The sequence below is a fragment of the Crotalus tigris genome, unplaced genomic scaffold, assembly GCF_016545835.1.
Source record: "Crotalus tigris isolate CLP2741 ecotype Arizona unplaced genomic scaffold, ASM1654583v1 scf7180000023675.2660513, whole genome shotgun sequence".
Classification (NCBI taxonomy): domain Eukaryota; kingdom Metazoa; phylum Chordata; class Lepidosauria; order Squamata; family Viperidae; genus Crotalus; species Crotalus tigris.
In genome coordinates, this window is record NW_024100112.1 from 1,255,253 (window position 1) to 1,267,370 (window position 12,118).

A 12,118-nucleotide genomic window follows, 5' to 3' on the forward strand; every position below is an offset into this window, starting at 1 on the left:
CTATGCATAGTCATTCATGCCCTAATCATCTCTTTGTTGGGTTACTGCAATGCATTCTACATTGGGATACCCCTGAAGAGTATTCAGAAGCTACAGCTGATACAGAATGCAGTGGTGGGCACAATTCTGGGGGCCCATAGGCTGGCATATATAGGCATAACTGCATTGGATTACCAGTCTGCTTCCAGACTGGTAAATTCAAGGTGTTGGTTATTACATTTAAAGTCCTACATGACATGAGTCTAGTGTATCTGAGTAGCTGTCTCATCCCAATGGGATTAGCACACCTGATTCACACCAGTAGGGCTACTACAGAGCCATCTGCTAAAGAATTTTAGTAGGTGGGGTCAAGGATAAAAGCATTTTCTGCTGTGGCCCCAACCCTGTAGAATATTCTGCCACCACAGAATATGTCCTTCTGGAAGATATTAAAAGTTGGTTTGGCTGGTTGGCTTGGGCCTAGGAGACTGCGCTGGAGGTAATTGATGAGATAAGAAGACCTTATTCCCATACTATCCATCTCCTTGGTTATGGTTTTTTGTATAGTTTTAAATTTTTAATTCCTTTTCTATTTATCTTTTTTATATTCTACAAGCCACCCAGAGTTGCCCTATCAGGGAGATAAGCGGCATATAAATTAAATAAATAAATAAATTTTTGTGCAACCATTTTCAAATGCTTCGACTCTTCAAGTGGATTGTTTCACACCATACTCTTCATAAGAAAGTTATAATTTAGATAAAATATTTTATTAATCTGTTCTAAAACAATTAGCCGGTATTGGAATGCCATTCATTTTAACATTTATTTTTAAGCAAAGATTCAAAGAGATGTTTAATCCTGTATCATTTTCAATATTGGCCTGAAATAAACAATTAAAATGTTTAATTCTACAATTTTTTTCTAGCAATATTTAGTCCAAATTATTTCAAACAAAGTTAATAGATAAAAGTGCAAACTGAGAGGTTCATTTAAAAATGTTTAAAATTAAATCATGTGTTTGGTACAAACCTTCTTAAAAGTTAAAATACCCTTCCATTCTTGGATCCAAAAGGTCAAAGATTCCAAAGCCAATTAAAAATCTTGGTGGGTAAAGAAATAGTTCCATTTGTAATAACCCTGCCTACTGTATTAGAATACCAAATATAAATCCAATGAATCCAGTAACCTTAGACTGGTTACTGAACATAAGTTTCTGTCTCAGCAAAATACAAACAAAATAAGAGAGATGCCTATTCTTTTTCAAAGAAAACCACAAAGAGTTTTGGGGTATCTAAAGCTTAGCACATGTATCATTTAATATCCATTCTTTTTCTTTGGAAATAAGAAACTTTTTTGAAATTAATGAGTAGTTACTAGGGCACTGTATTCTTTGTACTTTAAATTGAAATAAATGAATTCTATGATCCATAGACTCACATTAGAGATGTGCAGTATGTACAGTTAAATGATATTTGCATATATACCTCTACACATATGTTTGCACAGTTGCTTTCTGAGATTTATCCAGTATAACCAAGGTACTTATTATCATTATAGCTATAATTGCTAGAAACTTGTTTTAGTTAATGAGGACAAGCTTTTGCAGAATGCTGAAATCTATGTGCAACATCAATAAACAGATAAGTCTGGTGTAATCAGGATATACACACAATTTTGGAAAGGCAGATCAATCAAGTTTGATTGTATTCTCCTTCTTATTTCTATTTTTTTTCTAGTCCAGATTCTGCATAATTTTATATGCATTTTTCTTAATATATATTTCTTTGCAAGTTTCTTCCACTGAAAATAACAGTTGGATGTACTTTCCTTTACATATGTATTTTATGTGCATAATTTCAGATTCAAATTGCACTGCAAAATTAAGATAAATACAGATATGAGAATATACGGTAGTAGCTTCTATGCAGATTTAGCAGTTCAGATTAGATATATTTAACTGCCAGTAGAAACTAAATTTCTCTGTCATCTCAGAAAAAAATCAGAAAATATTGAGATGCTGCAATCAAACCCTGTTAAGGTTTTGTGTTCCCTTCTACTTAATTGTTGTGCAATAAGAAATATCACTGTCAAGAGACAGCAGGATTTCTCCTATTTAATTGATTAAAGGAAGCAAAAGAGTGAAGGTGGTTTTGATGGGGTATAGTGTTGTGATGGTAATAATTGTATTGGCTCATTATTCTTGATTTTAGAAAACAGCATTGCTTAGTCTGCTATTCCAAAAATGACTGTGAGGTAATCTCCATAAATTATTTCTTGAAGCACCTCTGAATAGAAGTGGAAATTTTAAAGGAATAGAGTGGCCCAGTGACTGTGAAAGCATATTGAAAGCGAACCTGCACAATTATTGAGAGGTTTCCTTGGACAACTCTTTCCAGAGTGCTTTACTTTTGGAGTGCCCTCCATTGAAATCTACAGATCAAAAGAACCTTCCAATTTTAAACTGAAACTCCCAAAGGAATTAAAAAAAAATTAATGGAACAAATTTCATAGTGTTCTGTGCGACACAGGAGGGAAGATAGGCTTGATTTTTGTTACAACTAACTCAAAGACAATTTTGACCTGATCTATTGACTAATAAATGCCATTTTAAAATTTACCGTCATTATTATTAGGAGTTATTTTTTACTCTGAAGTTCCAGTGTAAAGTTTGAAGTCCAAACTGCATGCCACCCTCAACTTCCTCGATTACTAAAGTAAATATAAAATAGCTTAATAATTCTAGTTCTCCAAAAATTTGTGTTAATTATTCTCCATTAAACAAAAAGAATGATTAATTATTCTTTGATAGTTGCATCTTTTTTTCTAAGTAGATTCATATCCACCAAGGATCCACATTGGTGTCAAAATTACTAAATACTAAATACCAACTAATGGTTCAAAACTAACATTGACTGAAAAGGAAAAATATCTTGAACTAATGGTAACCAGTTCACTGAAAGAATTGACACCATATACAGAAGCCGTAAATAAAGGTCAACAACATCTTCAAGATAATACAAAACACTATTGAAAATAAAGATACCAATATCACATTACCCTTATAAAAATCAAGGGTCAATCATATTTATAATATTGTTTTCAGATCTTGTCACTAAACCACAAAAGTGATGTAGTAGATCAAGAGATGTTCACAAGAGAGCAGCTAAGATGATCAATGGGCTGGGACTGTATCCCTTGAGGAAAGATTGCAACATTTTAGGATTTTTAATCTAGAGAAATGGGGAATATTAAAGAAACAGTAATCAAGCTGCTTTCATTAATTGAAGCAGTAGAAGCAACAACAATCACAAAATAAACAAGCAAACAAATAAATAATATACTATGAAAGGAAAAGGAAGAAAAAGTTCACTAGTATCATTTCTACCCTGAAGAAACTGTTGGAAAAGCTCAATTCTCTTTGAGGATTGTGCCTGAGTCTTGGGGCATACACTTAGGGACGAATTTTGAATCTTATGAGGAGCACACTCATGCACAGGCACCATTTGGTAGCTATTTCATGTAGGTAACTATCTCAATAGATGCAAGAGATAATTGGAGGATGCTAAAACTGAGGTCAGAAGCATCTGCATGAGAGAGGTGGAAAAAAGTTAAGATGGTTGTTTTGACATGCAGTTAAGCCATAGCCCTTTTTAAAATGTGTTGCATGAAGAAGTGATGTGGTTTTGATAGCACAGTAGGTAAAACCTTTTTAGAAGTTTTGAAAAAAAACAACTAGAACGTAGGTAAAACTTTTCCAGAAGTTCTGAAAAAACAACTAGAATATACTTTCTATCTCTATCACTTATATCTGTGTCATCTATCATCTATATATCATTTTATGGATATGAAGTAACTAACAAAAATGGCTGACGTAGGACCCACTGGATTTGATAATATGTATTCCAATGATTATAATCCTATTACACATGAGAAAATGAGTTTTTTTGTCTAGAATTATATATTACTTCAGTAAAGATTATATATAAATAATATAGCCCAGAGGAGTGATTCATTATGGTCAGTATTTGCTATTATCATCAACTCAGTCAATAAAAAAACAAATTATAGTTTAGAATAGACCATGGAGGTAGAGAGCATCCTGGTAGGTAGTATAAAGGAATAACAGTCTTTGATTTAAATGCATCAGTGACTGTCATTAACACCCTGTCACTCAGGCAAAGAATTATGCAGAGTGCCCCAGGCAAGATCATTTCCAGTAATTTGAACAACAAATTAACTGTATCTTTTATTTATAGCACAATCATCAGCCACATTTTAATTCTCTATCTACATACATACACACACACACATATGAACACATACACTTACAGAGAGATGTTCTTCAGTTTATGAATTGCTTATGCTGTCTCTTAATGGGCAAATTAAAAATTAGTGGGTTTTTTTTAAAAAAAAATATTATTACTTTTATTATTATGCTTTGTTGCACAGCCAGATGTTCCAACTGTTTGGCATTTTTATCCACATATTGAGTCCTTCTCAAGGACCTGGGATAAACAAATATAGATGTTTTATGGTGTTAATAGTATGCAGAATGTAAGCTACTCTGAGTAAAACTGCCATTTACAATCGACTGATGGTGATTTTTGTCAATGCCAATAGTAATCAAGTTGTGCCTTATTGTTATTATTAAAATGTATATGCCATCAATCTCTTCAGCTATACCCACTGTTGTTACTAGGTTGATTGTATTGAAGAGTAAAGACAAGATTACCTAAGCAACAACAATGACACTTAAAAAAAACCCCTTATGCTGATTACACAGCTTCAGTCTCAAATGTGTTCCAACAAGTTTGAAATGCATTTCCTCTTACCACCAAAAGCTGTTCATGTGGTCAGTATTTGAAAGTTTGTATCAGAGTTCATCATCAACATGCCTCAAAGAATTTCAAGTCAAAATGTACATTCACAAATGAATATGACATAGTTATAGTAATATCCATCAGTTTGGAAGTAAGAAAAATCACAGTATAAAAACTTCATGTTGATATATGAGACTGGATTATGTTAGTCCTATAAAAAATGTCTTACATTATTTTTAGAAGATGCCCAGACTTTATCTGCACTAAATCTTCAGGAGTGCAAAATTTTAAAATATTTTGAAATACTTTGTGCACCTTTTATGCCCTTATGTTTCCTATAGGAAAGCTCTTTTCAGGTATTCAGTGAAATGCGTGAAATATTTTAAAGTGGATAGACAATAGGGCCATGCATCCCACTGATAGCTGGGGGTAAAAGGGAAAGTGATAAAATGTGTTGTGATGTTATGACCCCATATCTTAGATTTATAGATGATAATGATAACAACAACAATAATAATAATAATAATCCATAATAATAATTATGGATCATTGCACAGTCAGCCAGATGTTCAGACTGGATTTGGCATTTTGTCTACCTATCGAGTCCTTACCCAGGACCTGGGATAGGCAGATGTGGATGTTTGATGGTATTACAGGTATCGTCGCAGGATGGAAGCAGTTCCTAGTAAGGCCGCCTTTTGCAATTGCCTAATAGCAAATTTGTCAATGCCAATGGTGTTCAAGTGGTGCTCCAGTTGTTTTGGAATTGCACCTAAGGCGCCTATGACTATTGGTACTGTCTGTATACGTAGTCAAGATATTGTTATGAAGTTTGGCTTGGACAAATGTGCCACACTTACTATCAAACAAAGAAAAATAGTGAAAATTGAAGGAATCAAGATGCCCCACGAAAATAAGATTAAGAGTCTGGATGAGGAAGATTACTACAAATACTTGGGTATCCTTCAAGCTAACAACATCAAGCACACTGAAGTCAAGAAAAAGATTAGAGGTGAATACATCAAGAGAGTGAAGAAGATCTTAAAGTCCAAACTCAATGGAGGAAATACCATAAAGGCAATCAACTCCTGGGCAATTCCAGTCATTAGGTACACAGCTGGAATAGTGGACTGGACTCAAGCAGAACTAAAAGCAATGGATAGGAAGACCAGAAAAATAATGACAATGAATCATGCCCTTCATCCATGCAGTGACATTGACAGAGTTTATCTACCAAGGCAAATAGGTGGGCATGGAGTGCTACAAGTACATCAGATGGTTGAAGAAGAAAAAATGGCTTTGGAAGAATATCTGAAGGGCAGTGATGAAGATGCACTGAAATTAGTAAATCAGGAAGGCTTACTGACTACTGGAGAGACCAAACTGGCCTACAAGAAAGACCAAATGAAGAACAGAATAGAGGCATGGGAAGACAAAGCACTACATGGCCATTACATTAAAAAAATAGCTGGGAAACCTGGCAATGGCTAAGAGCAGGAAAATTGAAGAAAGAGACCGAGGAACTAATTCTGGCTGCACAAGACCAAGCCTTAAGAACAAATGCATATAAAGTCAAAATTGAGAAGACAGCAACAGACAGTAAGGGCCGCCTATGCAAAGAAGCTGAAGAAACAGTGGACCACCTGGTAAGCTGTTGCAAGAAGATTGCACAGACTGACTACAAGCAGCGGCATGACAAAGTAGCAACAAACGTGCATTGGAAGACCTGCAAAAAATATCATTTGCCTGTAAGCAAAAACTGGTGGGATCATAAAATAGAGAAAGTCATAGAAAATGATAAAATTAAACTGCTCTGGGACTTCAGAATTCAAACAGACAAGCACCTGCAACATAACACCCCAGACTTAACAATTGTCGATAAGAAAGACAAAAAAGTCTGGATAGTGGACGTGGCAGTGCTGGAGACAGCAGAATAGAAGAGAAAGAACTGGAGAAGATAACAAAATACAAAGACCTACAAATAGAAATAGAAAGACTGTGGCAAAAGCAAGCAAGGGTAGTACCAATAGTCATAGGCTCCTTGGGTGCAATCCCAAAAAAACTGGAGCACCACTTGAACACCATTGGCATTGACAAATTCGCTATTAGGCAATTGCAAAAGGCGGCCTTGCTAGGAACTGCTTCCATCCTGCGACGATATCTGTAATACCATCAAACATCCACATCTGCCTATCCCAGGTCCTGGGTAAGGACTCGATAGTAGACAAAATGCCAAATCCAGTCTGAACATCTGGCTGACTGTGCGATGATCAATAATAATAATAATAATGTTGGAAGGGACCTTGGAGGTCATCTAGTCTAACCCCTGCTTAGGCAGGAACTCTATACCAGTGATGGCGAATCTTTAAAGACCGAGTGCCCAAACTGCAATCCAAAACCCACTTATGTATTGTCAGGTGCTGGGGTGGGTGTGACCAATTGTCTGGGTGTGGCCCATTGAGTGGGCGTGGCTGTGGTGGTCATGGTAGACTGGGTGGGCATGGCTGGGGTGGGCGTAGCCACCTCAATGTTGCTCGTGGGGAGGGAACCCTGTGGGGGCCATGCAGGGTTGGAGGAGATCCAGGGGATCTCTGGCAGGTGGGATGGTGGGCAGGAGGCTTGTTCTATGGATTGAGGCAAGGCGAGGCAGGGGGGAAGGCAGGGGTACCATTGCCGCAGGGCAAGGCAAGCCGAGGCAGGGGCCAGGGCAGCTAGTGCCTGACATCATCGGCCCCCACACACAGCAAGTGCATGGGGGCCAACGGTGTCCATCAGTAGTCACAATCTACTGGCTCCTCGGTTTCAGCGCAATGTGGCTGTTTGTCTCCGGCCACAGTCATTTGCCACCTCACATATCACACCCAATGTGGCTGCCATGAGGCCGCGGAACAAGCCGGTATACCAGTTTCTTGCCACCGCCTGGCTTGTTCCATGGTTTCATGGCAGCGGCACTGGGCAGGAGGCAGCAAATGGCTGGTTTCAGCATGACGTGACTGTTCGCTGCTTTGCGTATTGCTCCCAATGCTGCTGCAATGCAGCTCTGCTGAAAATGGCCTTGGATGCTGAAGTGGGCGGTTGGGCCATTGGCAAGAGCAATGCAGTTGAGCAGAAAGCGGTGTCAAAACAAGGAAAGAAATCCTCGCTGCCCCAGAAATTGCCTTCTTTCCTTTTCAGGCCCATGCCGATTCTCCATTTGCTTCTCAGCCTTTGTCATGTGTTTGTGGGACTATCAGTAAAAAAAAAAAAAAGTTCCATCAGACTTTCTAACTTACGAGATCTTACGAGAAGTTAGAAAGTCTGATGGAATTTTTTTTTTTACCGATAGTCCCACAAACACATGGCAAAGGCTGAGAAGTGAAGAGAGAAACAGAATGCAGCTGAAAGGCAGGTTAGTTTAAGAAAAAACCCTTAGGGAGGTGGGAGTGGGAGCAGCAACCTTACCCTGCATGGGTATTGATGCAGGTTTCTCATGGATGGCACTGAAGGCCTAGGACTGGGGCGACGGCGTGCCACCTGTGGCACACGTGCCATAGGTTCACCTCCACGGCCCTATACCATTTCAGACAAATGGTTGTCCAGACTCTTCTTAAAAACTTCCAGTGTTGGAGCATTCACCACTTCTGGAGGCAGGTTCTTCCACTGGTTAATTGTTCTGTCAGGACATTTCTCCTTAGTTCTAGGTTGCTTCTCTCCTTGATCAGTTTCCATCCGTTGCTTCTTGTCCTGCCCTCAGGCGCTTTGGAAAATAGCTTGACTCCCTCTTTTTTGTGGCAGCCCCTAAGATATTGGAACACTGCTCTCATGTCCCCCCTCATCCTTCTCTTCATTAAACTAGACATACCCAATTCCACCAACCGTTCCTTATATGTTTTAGCCTCCTAATCATCTTTGTTGCTCTTCTCTGTACTCTTTCTAGAGTCTCAACATCTTTTTTACATCATGGTGACTAAAACTGGATGCAATATTCCAAGTGTGGCCTTACCAAGGCATTGTAAAGTGGTATTAATACTTCATGTGATCTTGATTCTATCCCTCTGTTAATGCAGCCTAGCACTGTGTTGGCTTTTTTGGCAGCTGCAGCAAACTGCTGGCTCATACTTAAGTGATTGTCCCCTATGACTCCAAGATCCCTCTCACAGTTACTACTATTGAGCAAGGTACCACCTACAGTATACTATATCTGTACATTTGGTTTTTCTTGCCTAAATGAAGAACCTTATTTTTTCACCATTGAATTTCATTTTGTTAGATAGCGTCCAGTGTTCAAGTCTGTCCAGATCCTCCTGTATCTTAAGCCTATCTTCTGGAATGTTGGCTATTCCTGACAGCTTGGTATTGTCTGCAAATTTGATGAGTTCCCCATCTATCCCCTCATCCAAATCGTTGATGAAGATGTTGAAGAGCACTGGGCCTAGAACAGAGCCCTGGGGCACCCCACTACACACTTCCCTCCATGTAGATGCGGTTCCATTGAGGACCACACACTGAGTATGGCCGGTCAGCCAGCTACGAATCCATCTGGTGGTGATGCTGTCTAACCTACATTTTTATATCTTATCAAGTAGTAGGTTGTGGTCCTCTTTATCAAATGCCTTACTGAAGTCCAAGTAAATTATATCCACAGCATTCCTCTGGTCCACTAATTTTGTCACTTGGTCAAAGAATGCAATAAGATTTGTCTGGCATGATCTATTTTTGACAAACCCGTGTTGACTTTTAGTAATGACTTTGTTTTCCTCTAGGTGTTCGCTGATTCATTGTTTAATTATCTTTTTCAGAATTTTCCCAGGTATTGAGGTCAGGCTGATAGGTCTGTAGTTTCCTGGCAACAATATCATATCTGCCCTCATTTACCTGAATTTCTAGTTCACCCTGTTTCCTGTTCATACTCTGTGCATTGGTGTATAGACATTTGAGTCCTTCATGACTGATCCTATATTTACTTTCTACATAACCTGTGTGGTGCCTGAATTCTGCTATTTTCTTACCACCTGTTTGGTTAGTGCACTTTGTGTGGCACTCATTATTAAAAGCTTGATTTTGCTTGACAGCAGGGTTGATATTCTTGTCCACGCACACATCTATGTTACATGTACTGATAACCCTATAATTTTTAGATTGCTGGGGACAGGGATGCTCTGTATCAATCAACTCACTGTCCCCATTGTTTAGTTTAAATATTTTTTCAGAAAATCTGTGATTTTATTGCCAAGTAACTCAGTGCCTTTCTTGGATGTATGCAAGTACAGTTTTTCATTGGACCAGCTACAGACATCATGAATAATGTAACCACTCCTTTAGCCACATATTGAATTCTGCTATATGCTAGCCTTTTCCATTTTGTTCCTTATACACTAGTAAAACCTCTGAAAAAGTAAGCCTACAGCCTATTCTGCTAAGTTCCTGTCCCAAGCTCTGGAAATCATTCTGCAGAGAGAGTACATCTTTTTGGGACAGATCGTTAGTGCCAAGATGTACAATAGCATTCACATCACAGTATTGGAACACAAAAATATAATGGTGGTTGCATCATTATGTCACCATGCGTATGTCATCAATTTTAATTTAATTTAATTTAATTCAATTATTTCTTGAAATGCAACCCAGAGCTATTCTTGCTATACTACATACACACAGTGAGGTGAATACTTGTATACTTGTATTCACTTGAGTATGAGTATTCTTGTTGACATGATCCAGGGAACTAAATTTCAGATCACAAGATGTAACTTGTAATTATATTCAAGCAAATAGGAGTATAGCTACCTCCAGAGCTATATCCAAATGCAGCATTTTCCATCTGCTCCAAAGCATTATTTACATATTGAATACCAAAGCACATTGCACAGTTCTAGTGTCTATGCATCTTTTAAAGATCATACAAGAAATTTTTTTTTATTATTGAAAATTTTTAAATTTTACAAAACAATACGGTTCCCTTCCCCAAACCCCCCCAACCCTCCCATGCCCTCCCCCAACCTTCCCAGAGCTGAATACAGGCTTAATTAATATTTTTTCAAAAAGTCTTAAAACAAATATAAACCATAAACAAATCTAAATACATTAATTAAGCAAATTGTAAACTAGTTAACAATAATATATGTATAAAAAAACAAAAATACAAGGAAATACGAGAAAATAGGAAGAAAGAAAAAGGAAAAAAGTCTATAAATTATCTTAAATTTTAAGTATAAGTTATTGAAAAGCTAAATAATATTTTTTTATATCCAACTTATATTGTATAAAGTCTATCCATTTTTTCCATACCAAAAAATACTTCTCTTGCAATTGGTCTTTCAAGAAAGTCGAAATCTTTGCCATTTCCGCCAAATAAGAAACTTTAAAAAACCACTCTTGCAAGGTAGGCAAAGATTCCTTCTTCCAACATTGCCCTACTAACAACCTTGCCGCTGTGATTAAATTTAACATCCATATAGTCTCTTTAGTATCACAATCAGAAACAATACCTAACAAAAACAGTTGTGGAGTAAATTTTACCCTTCTTCTAAAAATTCTTTGAATATTCCACCATATCTTAATCCAAAAAGCTTTTATATTTTTGCATGACCACCAAATATGATAATAAGTAGCATCTAAACATCCACATCTCCAACATTTAGGCTGTAAGTCAGGATACATACGAGACATTTTTTGTGGATCAAGGTGCCATCTATAAAACATTTTGTAAAAATTTTCCCTTAAATTTTGGGCTTGTATAAATTTAACATTCCTCACCAAATAATTTCCCAGGTATCTAATAGAACCGGTTCATCAAAATTTTGTGCCCATTTAACCATACATTCTTTAACTAATTCTACTTCTGAATCCAATTCTACTAACACCCCATAAATTCTCTTAATATGGGTTCGTCTTTGATCTTTTATTTGTTTTAATAAATTCTCATCTTCTCTAAGCAAACCCATGTTACGATCTATCTTCCACCTCTCCACTATTTGTCTATAATGAAACCATGAATAAATAATATTTTCTTGTATTAAATCTTCCAAAGATTTTAATTGCCAATTTTTACCATCCCATCTAAGTAGTTGTGCATAAGAAATGCTATCCATCTTGACTCCTCTCCTTATCACTTCTATTGCATGCCCCGGTATAGCCCATAGTGGAATTTTAAAATCACTTCTATAGTATTTCCTCCAAACCCGAAGTAAAGAAATCCTTATAATATGAGATTTAAAGACCCTATCAACCTTTTTATTAAAAATTAAATAGGCATGCCATCCAAAAAATAAATCCCAACCCTCTAAGAGGAGTATTTCTACATTTGTTAAATTAACCCAATCACTTATTAATGTTAA